Consider the following 14609-nt stretch of genomic DNA (forward strand, 5'->3'; position numbering starts at 1 on the left):
CAAAGTCAGCTCTCACCTTCATCCTGGTTTGTGTGTGTCATCATCGAATGCAAGATTCAGAACACAGAAGTAAATGGTAAAGGTAAATGGTAATTTAATTGTAATGTAATAAATGTAATTGTAATTTACATTTAAATTACAATTACCATTACTATTACAATTACCATTATAATTACATTTAAATTACCATTACAATTACCATGACAATTACCAATTACATTACAATTACCATTACAATTGCCATTACAATTACATTTACAATTACATTTCAATTACAATTACCATTACATTTAAATTACAATTACCATTACAATTACAATTTAAATTACAATTACCATTACATTTAAATTACAATTACCATTACAATTACAATTTAAATTACAATTAAATTACAATTACAATTAAATTACAATTACATTTAAATTACAATTACAATTAAATTACAATTACAATTACCATTACATTTAAATTACAATTACCATTACAATTACCAATTACCATTACAATTACAATTTAAATTACAATTACCATTATAATTACATTTAAATTACCATTACAATTACAATTACAATTACCATTACATTTAAATTACAATTACCATTACAATTACCAATTACATTACAATTACAATTTAAATTACAATTACCATTACAATTACATTTAAATTACAAATACCATTACAATTTAAATTACAATTACCATTACAATTACAATTACATTTACAATTACAATTGCCATTACAATTGCATTTCAATTACAATTACCATTACAATTACAATTACAATTACATTTAAATTACCATTACAATTACAATTACATTTAAATTACAATTAGCATTACAATTCAATTTAAACTACAATTACCATTACAATTACAATTCAATTTAAATTACTATTACAATTTAAATTACAATCACAATTACATTACAATTACAATTAAATTACCATTTACCTTTACCATTTACCATTAACATTTAAATTACAATTGCCATTACCATTAAATTACAATTACAATTACACTTATTACATTACAATTCAATTACAATACCATTACAATTACAATTACATTTAAATTACAATTACCATTACAATTTCATTGTACAATTTGACTGTTTGAAAAGACAGACTATTGCCTCGTTCAGACTGTCAGCCCAAATCCGATTTTGTTTATATCCGATCTAGAAGAAAATGGTGTCCAAGTCCAGACAAAGATCCATAGTGAGAGTGGAGGTCCTGGGTGTTTCTAATATAGTGAAGAACACCCCTCTACCAACAATACACGTGTGAGAAGGAGATAAAACACAGTCTAAATGTAATAGTCTTTTAATAAAAATATCCATTAATAATTATAGCATGACAGTAGACTTGATAGTGAAGAAATGATAGGGATCATAAATAAAAGACATATACTCCTGTACAAACTCTACTCAGTGTAAATATTCATCTGTACATATTGTAAAATAATACAAAATGGATATAATGTCTTTATATTCCTGAGGAACAGAAAGCTCATATTCATGTGCTCCCTTTAGCGTTTGATCGAACCTTACAAAATGCTGCTTACAGCAACAAAACCATCATGTTCTAGCCAATATCAGTAAAGTTTCATTTGTACATTTTAAGCAAGAGAAGTTAATTTGTTCTTGTACAGACCAAAAAGACCCTGTGACAGTAATAAACAACTATTTCTCATTCCTTTCATGTTGCCACAGCCACCATCAATGAAGCACTGGGTACCTTATTGATGTAACAAGGAAATATAATTAACTAGGTCTGCCCATACTATGCATGACTTTCTCTAATGTCTCTTTTGTGTTTTCCTCTGTCATTTGCATATGACATTATGGATTTAATTGGAAATTAACTTGAATCTGGGCTCAGATAGACCTTTGCTTGATTTGGATGAGAATCCATCTCATATCAAAAAAGCATTGTGCAAAAAAGACTGAAGTTTTTCGTTGTCATAGGTGCTAGGCACTGTGAGTGACTCCTTAAAATACTGAATCTCCACCTTCCCAGACTGTTTGTCACCCTGTGAAAAATAGTTAGGAAATAGAGGATTGTAAAAACTGTTAAGTGCCTGAGGTACATGCTCTACCACTGTAATTACACCTCTGATAGATTATCTTACTGTATAAGAACTGATTTTTTTTTTCTATCATACTAAAAAGATCTAATATTTGATGTCCTAGCTTTTTACCGGTCATTGTGTATATTCTCAGTGACAACTGGCACATAATCCTTCACAGTCAGGTCCCAGATATGAAGATCAGAGCCAGCATCCAGAGCAGAGAACACAGATGGCCGTGTCTGAGACCACTGCACTGACAGAATGGAAGTGCCACTGGAACATGCAGACAATTCCATCAACGGATCTTCTCTCAGGACAGAGTGCAATCTGACTGTTCCATCACTGCAGCCAACCTGAAGAAAGATATTAAAGGGGTGAATATAATGTTCCCATTCTAAATTTCAGCTAGAACCTGTAAAAACTGGGAGTAAAAGAACACTTTCATCACTAATAACAGATAACTATGAACAAAGATTACATAATTACACATACAGTAAAAAGCAATAGAAGCTGGTCCTACCAAGAACAAGGAATCCCAGGAAGGACTGAAGTCAAGTGCTGAGACTTCCACTGGTCTACAGCTATCAAACTGTGATCTGTAGAACTTTGGAAGAACTTTTAGGCTGTGCCTTGTACCATGTCTAACCAGACCCTTCAATAATAATATAAACAAAGAAACATTTTAAGACCAAGATAAAAGACTTGGAAACACCACCAATCCAATTATCTATTATCTTCAACAATTTCATGCAACACCCACCATGTTAGTACCAATGAAGTAATGGTTTGAGTCAGACGGGAGAAACTTTAACTGAAGGCTCACATGAGTTCCAAATCCCATTATAACATCTTGAGGTGATTTCTCAGTGGTCTGTAGAGAGGAGCTATGAGTAGTTTAACTTTACCACCGGGCCTAAGACCTACCAAGGCAGATGCAGCATTATTAAAATGAAAGACATCTAATAGATGTGCATTTCAGCAAGGATGATTTCAACTCAATTCATATGTAAAGCGTTTTTACACATTGTTCATAGCAGCTTTAAAGAAAATAGAAAAATAATTTTAAACTTAGGCTTACCAAGGTCTGTTTGAGAACCAGAATCATTTCCTTTGGGCAGCTCAATTACTATCCACAACCTGTCAGAGACAACATATACAGTTTCATCTAATTAATCTCTTGTTGCAAAAACACAGTGCTAACTGAAAGAGGGTTTCTGTGAAATAAAGTTACTGGTGACATGCAGACATACCCAGAGAGTTAACACTCCATTTTCATCCAGAGATCCTAACTGGAATGACAGTCCCAGAGACTCTAGGATTTTGCACAAGGGAACAAGGAATTTCTTTTGGTGGTTTTCAAAATACACACTACTGTTCAAACTATTGTTGGGTAGTTATTACAAATTTTAATTCTCTTATATGCAACAGGGTTGCATTTATTTTACAATGTTTTAAAATGTAATTTATTCCTGTGATGGCAGTGTTGACATTTCATTCCTCATTGTCACAGGATCCTTTTCTCAGCTGATCAGGTCGTTGCTGGTGTCGCTGGTGGTTTCCAAACTCTTGATTTCTCCATGTCCTTTGTTTTTGCTAGAGCTCTAACTGACTTCCTATTTTCTTTTAGCATCCAAATTGCTTGCTTTTCGCTCAAAGTCAGCTCTCACCTTCATCCTAGTTTGTGTGTGTCATCATCGAATGCAAGATTCAGAACACAGAAGTAAATGGTAAAGGTAAATGGTAATTTAATTGTAATGTAATAAATGTAATTGTAATTTACATTTAAATTACAATTACCATTACTATTACAATTACCATTATAATTACATTTAAATTACCATTACAATTACCATGACAATTACCAATTACATTACAATTACCATTACAATTGCCATTACAATTACATTTACAATTACATTTCAATTACAATTACCATTACATTTAAATTACAATTACCATTACAATTACAAATTACAATTACCATTATAATTACAATTACCATTACATTTAAATTACAATTACCATTACAATTACAATTTAAATTACAATTAAATTACAATTACATTTAAATTACAATTACAATTAAATTACAATTACAATTACAATTACCATTACATTTAAATTACAATTACCATTACAATTACCAATTACATTACAATTACAATTTAAATTACAATTACATTTAAATTACAATTACCATTACAATTACAATTTAAATTACAATTACCATTACAATTACAATTACATTTACAATTACAATTGCCATTACAATTGCATTTCAATTACAATTACCATTACAATTACAATTACAATTACATTTAAATTACCATTACAATTACAATTACATTTAAATTACAATTAGCATTACAATTCAATTTAAACTACAATTACCATTACAATTACAATTCAATTTAAATTACTATTACAATTTAAATTACAATCACAATTACATTACAATTACAATTAAATTACCATTTACCTTTACCATTTACCATTAACATTTAAATTACAATTGCCATTACCATTAAATTACAATTACAATTACACTTATTACATTACAATTCAATTACAATACCATTACAATTACAATTACATTTAAATTACAATTACCATTACAATTTCATTGTACAATTTGACTGTTTGAAAAGACAGACTATTGCCTCGTTCAGACTGTCAGCCCAAATCCGATTTTGTTTATATCTGATCTAGAAGAAAATGGTGTCCAAGTCCAGACAAAGATCCATAGTGAGAGTGGAGGTCCTGGGTGTTTCTAATATAGTGAAGAACACCCCTCTACCTGTACACACTACTGTTCAAACTATTGTTGGGTAGTTATTACACATTTTAATTCTCTTATATGCAACAGGGTTGCATTTATTTTACAATGTTTTAAAATGTAATTTATTCCTGTGATGGCAGTGTTGACATTTCATTCCTCATTGTCACAGGATCCTTTTCTCAGCTGATCAGGTCGTTGCTGGTGGTTTCCAAACTCTTGATTTCTCCATGTCCTTTGTTTTTGCTAGAGCTCTAACTGACTTCCTATTTTCAATAGCATCCAAATTGCTTGCTTTTCGCTCAAAGTCAGCTCTCACCTTCATCCTGGTTTGTGTGTGTCATCATCGAATGCAAGATTCAGAACACAGAAGTAAATGGTAAAGGTAAATGGTAATTTAATTGTAATGTAATAAATGTAATTGTAATTTACATTTAAATTACAATTACCATTACTATTACAATTACCATTATAATTACATTTAAATTACCATTACAATTACCATGACAATTACCAATTACATTACAATTACCATTACAATTGCCATTACAATTACATTTACAATTACATTTCAATTACAATTACCATTACATTTAAATTACAATTACCATTACAATTACAATTTAAATTACAATTACCATTACATTTAAATTACAATTACCATTACAATTACAATTTAAATTACAATTAAATTACAATTACAATTAAATTACAATTACATTTAAATTACAATTACAATTAAATTACAATTACAATTACCATTACATTTAAATTACAATTACCATTACAATTACCAATTACCATTACAATTACAATTTAAATTACAATTACCATTATAATTACATTTAAATTACCATTACAATTACAATTACAATTACCATTACATTTAAATTACAATTACCATTACAATTACCAATTACATTACAATTACAATTTAAATTACAATTACCATTACAATTACATTTAAATTACAAATACCATTACAATTTAAATTACAATTACCATTACAATTACAATTACATTTACAATTACAATTGCCATTACAATTGCATTTCAATTACAATTACCATTACAATTACAATTACAATTACATTTAAATTACCATTACAATTACAATTACATTTAAATTACAATTAGCATTACAATTCAATTTAAACTACAATTACCATTACAATTACAATTCAATTTAAATTACTATTACAATTTAAATTACAATCACAATTACATTACAATTACAATTAAATTACCATTTACCTTTACCATTTACCATTAACATTTAAATTACAATTGCCATTACCATTAAATTACAATTACAATTACACTTATTACATTACAATTCAATTACAATACCATTACAATTACAATTACATTTAAATTACAATTACCATTACAATTTCATTGTACAATTTGACTGTTTGAAAAGACAGACTATTGCCTCGTTCAGACTGTCAGCCCAAATCCGATTTTGTTTATATCCGATCTAGAAGAAAATGGTGTCCAAGTCCAGACAAAGATCCATAGTGAGAGTGGAGGTCCTGGGTGTTTCTAATATAGTGAAGAACACCCCTCTACCAACAATACACGTGTGAGAAGGAGATAAAACACAGTCTAAATGTAATAGTCTTTTAATAAAAATATCCATTAATAATTATAGCATGACAGTAGACTTGATAGTGAAGAAATGATAGGGATCATAAATAAAAGACATATACTCCTGTACAAACTCTACTCAGTGTAAATATTCATCTGTACATATTGTAAAATAATACAAAATGGATATAATGTCTTTATATTCCTGAGGAACAGAAAGCTCATATTCATGTGCTCCCTTTAGCGTTTGATCGAACCTTACAAAATGCTGCTTACAGCAACAAAACCATCATGTTCTAGCCAATATCAGTAAAGTTTCATTTGTACATTTTAAGCAAGAGAAGTTAATTTGTTCTTGTACAGACCAAAAAGACCCTGTGACAGTAATAAACAACTATTTCTCATTCCTTTCATGTTGCCACAGCCACCATCAATGAAGCACTGGGTACCTTATTGATGTAACAAGGAAATATAATTAACTAGGTCTGCCCATACTATGCATGACTTTCTCTAATGTCTCTTTTGTGTTTTCCTCTGTCATTTGCATATGACATTATGGATTTAATTGGAAATTAACTTGAATCTGGGCTCAGATAGACCTTTGCTTGATTTGGATGAGAATCCATCTCATATCAAAAAAGCATTGTGCAAAAAAGACTGAAGTTTTTCGTTGTCATAGGTGCTAGGCACTGTGAGTGACTCCTTAAAATACTGAATCTCCACCTTCCCGGACTGTTTGGCGAGCGCAATGCCAGAAAATGTGTTCTGTTTGGCTGGCTCACCAAACACTGCCATGGCTGTCACCCTGTGAAAAATAGTTAGGAAATAGAGGATTGTAAAAACTGTTAAGTGCCTGAGGTACATGCTCTACCACTGTAATTACACCTCTGATAGATTATCTTACTGTATAAGAACTGATTTTTTTTTTCTATCATACTAAAAAGATCTAATATTTGATGTCCTAGCTTTTTACCGGTCATTGTGTATATTCTCAGTGACAACTGGCACATAATCCTTCACAGTCAGGTCCCAGATATGAAGATCAGAGCCAGCATCCAGAGCAGAGAACACAGATGGCCGTGTCTGAGACCACTGCACTGACAGAATGGAAGTGCCACTGGAACATGCAGACAATTCCATCAACGGATCTTCTCTCAGGACAGAGTGCAATCTGACTGTTCCATCACTGCAGCCAACCTGAAGAAAGATATTAAAGGGGTGAATATAATGTTCCCATTCTAAATTTCAGCTAGAACCTGTAAAAACTGGGAGTAAAAGAACACTTTCATCACTAATAACAGATAACTATGAACAAAGATTACATAATTACACATACAGTAAAAAGCAATAGAAGCTGGTCCTACCAAGAACAAGGAATCCCAGGAAGGACTGAAGTCAAGTGCTGAGACTTCCACTGGTCTACAGCTATCAAACTGTGATCTGTAGAACTTTGGAAGAACTTTTAGGCTGTGCCTTGTACCATGTCTAACCAGACCCTTCAATAATAATATAAATAAAGAAACATTTTAAGACCAAGATAAAAGACTTGGAAACACCACCAATCCAATTATCTATTATCTTCAACAATTTCATGCAACACCCACCATGTTAGTACCAATGAAGTAATGGTTTGAGTCAGATGGGAGAAACTTTAACTGAAGGCTCACATGAGTTCCAAATCCCATTATAACATCTTGAGGTGATTTCTCAGTGGTCTGTAGAGAGGAGCTATGAGTAGTTTAACTTTACCACCGGGCCTAAGACCTACCAAGGCAGATGCAGCATTATTAAAATGAAAGACATCTAATAGATGTGCATTTCAGCAAGGATGATTTCAACTCAATTCATATGTAAAGCGTTTTTACACATTGTTCATAGCAGCTTTAAAGAAAATAGAAAAATAATTTTAAACTTAGGCTTACCAAGGTCTGTTTGAGAACCAGAATCATTTCCTTTGGGCAGCTCAATTACTATCCACAACCTGTCAGAGACAACATATACAGTTTCATCTAATTAATCTCTTGTTGCAAAAACACAGTGCTAACTGAAAGAGGGTTTCTGTGAAATAAAGTTACTGGTGACATGCAGACATACCCAGAGAGTTAACACTCCATTTTCATCCAGAGATCCTAACTGGAATGACAGTCCCAGAGACTCTAGGATTTTGCACAAGGGAACAAGGAATTTCTTTTGGTGGTTTTCAAAATACACACTACTGTTCAAACTATTGTTGGGTAGTTATTACAAATTTTAATTCTCTTATATGCAACAGGGTTGCATTTATTTTACAATGTTTTAAAATGTAATTTATTCCTGTGATGGCAGTGTTGACATTTCATTCCTCATTGTCACAGGATCCTTTTCTCAGCTGATCAGGTCGTTGCTGGTGTCGCTGGTGGTTTCCAAACTCTTGATTTCTCCATGTCCTTTGTTTTTGCTAGAGCTCTAACTGACTTCCTATTTTCTTTTAGCATCCAAATTGCTTGCTTTTCGCTCAAAGTCAGCTCTCACCTTCATCCTAGTTTGTGTGTGTCATCATCGAATGCAAGATTCAGAACACAGAAGTAAATGGTAAAGGTAAATGGTAATTTAATTGTAATGTAATAAATGTAATTGTAATTTACATTTAAATTACAATTACCATTACTATTACAATTACCATTATAATTACATTTAAATTACCATTACAATTACCATGACAATTACCAATTACATTACAATTACCATTACAATTGCCATTACAATTACATTTACAATTACATTTCAATTACAATTACCATTACATTTAAATTACAATTACCATTACAATTACAAATTACAATTACCATTATAATTACAATTACCATTACATTTAAATTACAATTACCATTACAATTACAATTTAAATTACAATTAAATTACAATTACATTTAAATTACAATTACAATTAAATTACAATTACAATTACCATTACATTTAAATTACAATTACCATTACAATTACCAATTACATTACAATTACAATTTAAATTACAATTACATTTAAATTACAATTACCATTACAATTACAATTTAAATTACAATTACCATTATAATTACATTTAAATTACCATTACAATTACAATTACAATAACCATTACATTTAAATTACAATTACCATTACAATTACCAATTACATTACAATTACAATTTAAATTACAATTACCATTACAATTCCATTTAAATTACAAATACCATTACAATTTAAATTACAATTACCATTACAATTACAATTACATTTACAATTACAATTGCCATTACAATTGCATTTCAATTACAATTACCATTACAATTACAATTACAATTACATTTAAATTACCATTACAATTACAATTACATTTAAATTACAATTAGCATTACAATTCAATTTAAACTACAATTACCATTACAATTACAATTCAATTTAAATTACTATTACAATTTAAATTACAATCACAATTACATTACAATTACAATTAAATTACCATTTACCTTTACCATTTACCATTAACATTTAAATTACAATTGCCATTACCATTAAATTACAATTACACTTATTACATTACAATTCAATTACAATACCATTACAATTACAATTACATTTAAATTACAATTACCATTACAATTTCATTGTACAATTTGACTGTTTGAAAAGACAGACTATTGCCTCGTTCAGACTGTCAGCCCAAATCCGATTTTGTTTATATCCGATCTAGAAGAAAATGGTGTCCAAGTCCAGACAAAGATCCATAGTGAGAGTGGAGGTCCTGGGTGTTTCTAATATAGTGAAGAACACCCCTCTACCAACAATACACGTGTGAGAAGGAGATAAAACACAGTCTAAATGTAATAGTCTTTTAATAAAAATATCCATTAATAATTATAGCATGACAGTAGACTTGATAGTGAAGAAATGATAGGGATCATAAATAAAAGACATATACTCCTGTACAAACTCTACTCAGTGTAAATATTCATCTGTACATATTGTAAAATAATACAAAATGGATATAATGTCTTTATATTCCTGAGGAACAGAAAGCTCATATTCATGTGCTCCCTTTAGCGTTTGATCGAACCTTACAAAATGCTGCTTACAGCAACAAAACCATCATGTTCTAGCCAATATCAGTAAAGTTTCATTTGTACATTTTAAGCAAAAGAAGTTAATTTGTTCTTGTACAGACCAAAAAGACCCTGTGACAGTAATAAACAACTATTTCTCATTCCTTTCATGTTGCCACAGCCACCATCAATGAAGCATGGGTACCTTATTGATGTAACAAGGAAATATAATTCACTAGGTCTGCCCATACTATGCATGACTTTCTCTGATGTCTCTTTTGTGTTTTCCTCTGTCATTTGCATATGACATTATGGATTTAATTGGAAATTAACTTGAATCTGGGCTCAGATAGACCTTTGCTTGATTTGGATGAGAATCCATCTCATATCAAAAAAGCATTGTGCAAAAAAGACTGAAGTTTTTCGTTGTCATAGGTGCTAGGCACTGTGAGTGACTCCTTAAAATACTGAATCTCCACCTTCCCGGACTGTTTGGCGAGCGCAATGCCAGAAAATGTGTTCTGTTTGGCTGGCTCACCAAACACTGCCATGGCTGTCACCCTGTGAAAAATAGTTAGGAAATAGAGGATTGTAAAAACTGTTAAGTGCCTGAGGTACATGCTCTACCACTGTAATTACACCTCTGATAGATTATCTTACTGTATAAGAACTGATTTTTTTTTTCTATCATACTAAAAAGATCTAATATTTGATGTCCTAGCTTTTTACCGGTCATTGTGTATATTCTCAGTGACAACTGGCACATAATCCTTCACAGTCAGGTCCCAGATATGAAGATCAGAGCCAGCATCCAGAACAGAGAACACAGATGGCCGTGTCTGAGACCACTGCACTGACAGAATGGAAGTGCCACTGGAACATGCAGACCATTCCATCAACGGATCTTCTCTCAGGACAGAGTGCAATCTGACTGTTCCATCACTGCAGCCAACCTGAAGAAAGATATTAAAGGGGTGTATATAATGTTCCCATTCTAAATTTCAGCTAGAACCTGTAAAAACTGGGAGTAAAAGAACACTTTCATCACTAATAACAGATAACTATGAACAAAGATTACATAATTACACATACAGTAAAAAGCAATAGAAGCTGGTCCTACCAAGAACAAGGAATCCCAGGAAGGACTGAAGTCAAGTGCTGAGACTTCCACTGGTCTACAGCTATCAAACTGTGATCTGTAGATCTTTGGAAGAACTTTTAGGCTGTGCCTTGTACCATGTCTAACCAGACCCTTCAATAATAATATAAATAAAGAAACATTTTAAGACCAAGATAAAAGACTTGGAAACACCACCAATCCAATTATCTATTATCTTCAACAATTTCATGCAACACCCACCATGTTAGTACCAATGAAGTAATGGTTTGAGTCAGACGGGAGAAACTTTAACTGAAGGCTCACATGAGTTCCAAATCCCATTATAACATCTTGAGGTGATTTCTCAGTGGTCTGTAGAGAGGAGCTATGAGTAGTTTAACTTTACCACCGGGCCTAAGACCTACCAAGGCAGATGCAGCATTATTAAAATGAAAGACATCTAATAGATGTGCATTTCAGCAAGGATGATTTCAACTCAATTCATATGTAAAGCGTTTTTACACATTGTTCATAGCAGCTTTAAAGAAAATAGAAAAATAATTTTAAACTTAGGCTTACCAAGGTCTGTTTGAGAACCAGAATCATTTCCTTTGGGCAGCTCAACCACAACCTGTCAGAGACAACATATACAGTTTCATCTAATTAATCTCTTGTTGCAAAAACACAGTGCTAACTGAAAGAGGGTTTCTGTGAAATAAAGTTACTGGTGACATGCAGACATACCCAGAGAGTTAACACTCCATTTTCATCCAGAGATCCTAACTGGAATGACAGTCCCAGAGACTCTAGGATTTTGCACAAGGGAACAAGGAATTTCTTTTGGTGGTTATCAAAATACACACTACTGTTCAAACTATTGTTGGGTAGTTATTACAAATTTTAATTCTCTTATATGCAACAGGGTTGCATTTATTTTACAATGTTTTAAAATGTAATTTATTCCTGTGATGGCAGTGTTGACAATTCATTCCTCATTGTCACAGGATCCTTTTCTCAGCTGATCAGGTCGTTGCTGGTGTCGCTGGTGGTTTCCAAACTCTTGATTTCTCCATGTCCTTTGTTTTTGCTAGAGCTCTAACTGACTTCCTATTTTCTTTTAGCATCCAAATTGCTTGCTTTTCGCTCAAAGTCAGCTCTCACCTTCATCCTGGTTTGTGTGTGTCATCATCGAATGCAAGATTCAGAACACAGAAGTAAATGGTAAAGGTAAATGGTAATTTAATTGTAATGTAATAAATGTAATTGTAATTTAATTGTAATGGTAATGGCAATTGTAATGGTAATTACCATTACAATTGCCATTACAATTACATTTAAATTACATTTAAATTACAATTACCATTACAATTACCAATTACATTACAATTAAATTGCAATTACATTTAAATTACAATTACAATTAAATTACAATTACAATTACCATTACAATTACCAATTACATTATAATTACAATTTAAATTACAATTCCATTTAAATTACAATTACCATTACAATTACAATTTAAATTACAATTACCATTATAATTACATTTAAATTACCATTACAATTACAATTACCATTACATTTAAATTACAATTACCATTACAATTACCAATTACATTACAATTACAATTTAAATTACAATTACCATTACAATTACATTTAAATTACAATTACCATTACAATTTAAATTACAATTACCATTACAATTTAAATTACAATTACCATTATAATTACATTTAAATTACCATTACAATTACCATTACAATTACAATTACATTTACAATTACAATTGCCATTACAATTGCATTTCAATTACAATTACCATTACAATTTAAATTACAATTACATTTAAATTAGCATTACAATTACAATTACATTTAAATTACAATTAGCATTACAATTCAATTTAAACTACAATTACCATTACAATTACAATTCAATTTAAATTACTATTACAATTTAAATTACAATCACAATTACATTACAATTACAATTAAATTACCATTACAATTACCAATTACATTACAATTACCATTATAATTACATTTAAATTACCATTACAATTACAATTACAATTACAATTACCATTACATTTAAATTACAATTACCATTACAATTACCAATTACATTACAATTACAATTTAAATTACAATTGCCAGTACAATTACATTTAAATTACAAATACCATTACAATTTAAATTACAATTACCATTACAATTACAATTACATTTACAATTACAATTGCCATTACAATTGCATTTCAATTACATTTACCATTACAATTTAAATTACAATTACATTTAAATTACCATTACAATTACAATTACATTTAAATTACAATTAGCATTACAATTCAATTTAAACTACAAATACCATTACAATTACAATTCAATTTAAATTACTATTACAATTTAAATTACAATCACAATTACATTACAATTACAATTAAATTACCATTTACCTTTACCATTTACCATTAACATTTAAATTACAATTGCCATTACCATTAAATTACAATTACACTTATTACATTACAATTCAATTACAATACCATTACAATTACAATTACCATTACATTTAAATTACAATTACCATTACAATTTCATTGTACAATTTGACTGTTTGAAAAGACAGACTATTGCCTCGTTCAGACTGTCAGCCCAAATCCGATTTTGTTTATATCCGATCTAGAAGAAAATGGTGTCCAAGTCCAGACAAAGATCCATAGTGAGAGTGGAGGTCCTGGGTGTTTCTAATATAGTGAAGAACACCCCTCTACCAACAATACACGTGTGAGAAGGAGATAAAACACAGTCTAAATGTAATAGTCTTTTAATAAAAATATCCATTAATAATTATAGCATGACAGTAGACTTGATAGTGAAGAAATGATAGGGATCATAAATAAAAGACATATACTCCTGTACAAACTCTACTCAGTGTAAATATTCATCTGTACATATTGTAAAATAATACAAAATGGATATAATGTCTTTATATTCCTGAGGAA

The sequence above is a fragment of the Barbus barbus genome (genome assembly GCF_936440315.1).
Source record: "Barbus barbus genome assembly, chromosome: 1".
In the NCBI taxonomy this organism is placed as follows: domain Eukaryota; kingdom Metazoa; phylum Chordata; class Actinopteri; order Cypriniformes; family Cyprinidae; genus Barbus; species Barbus barbus.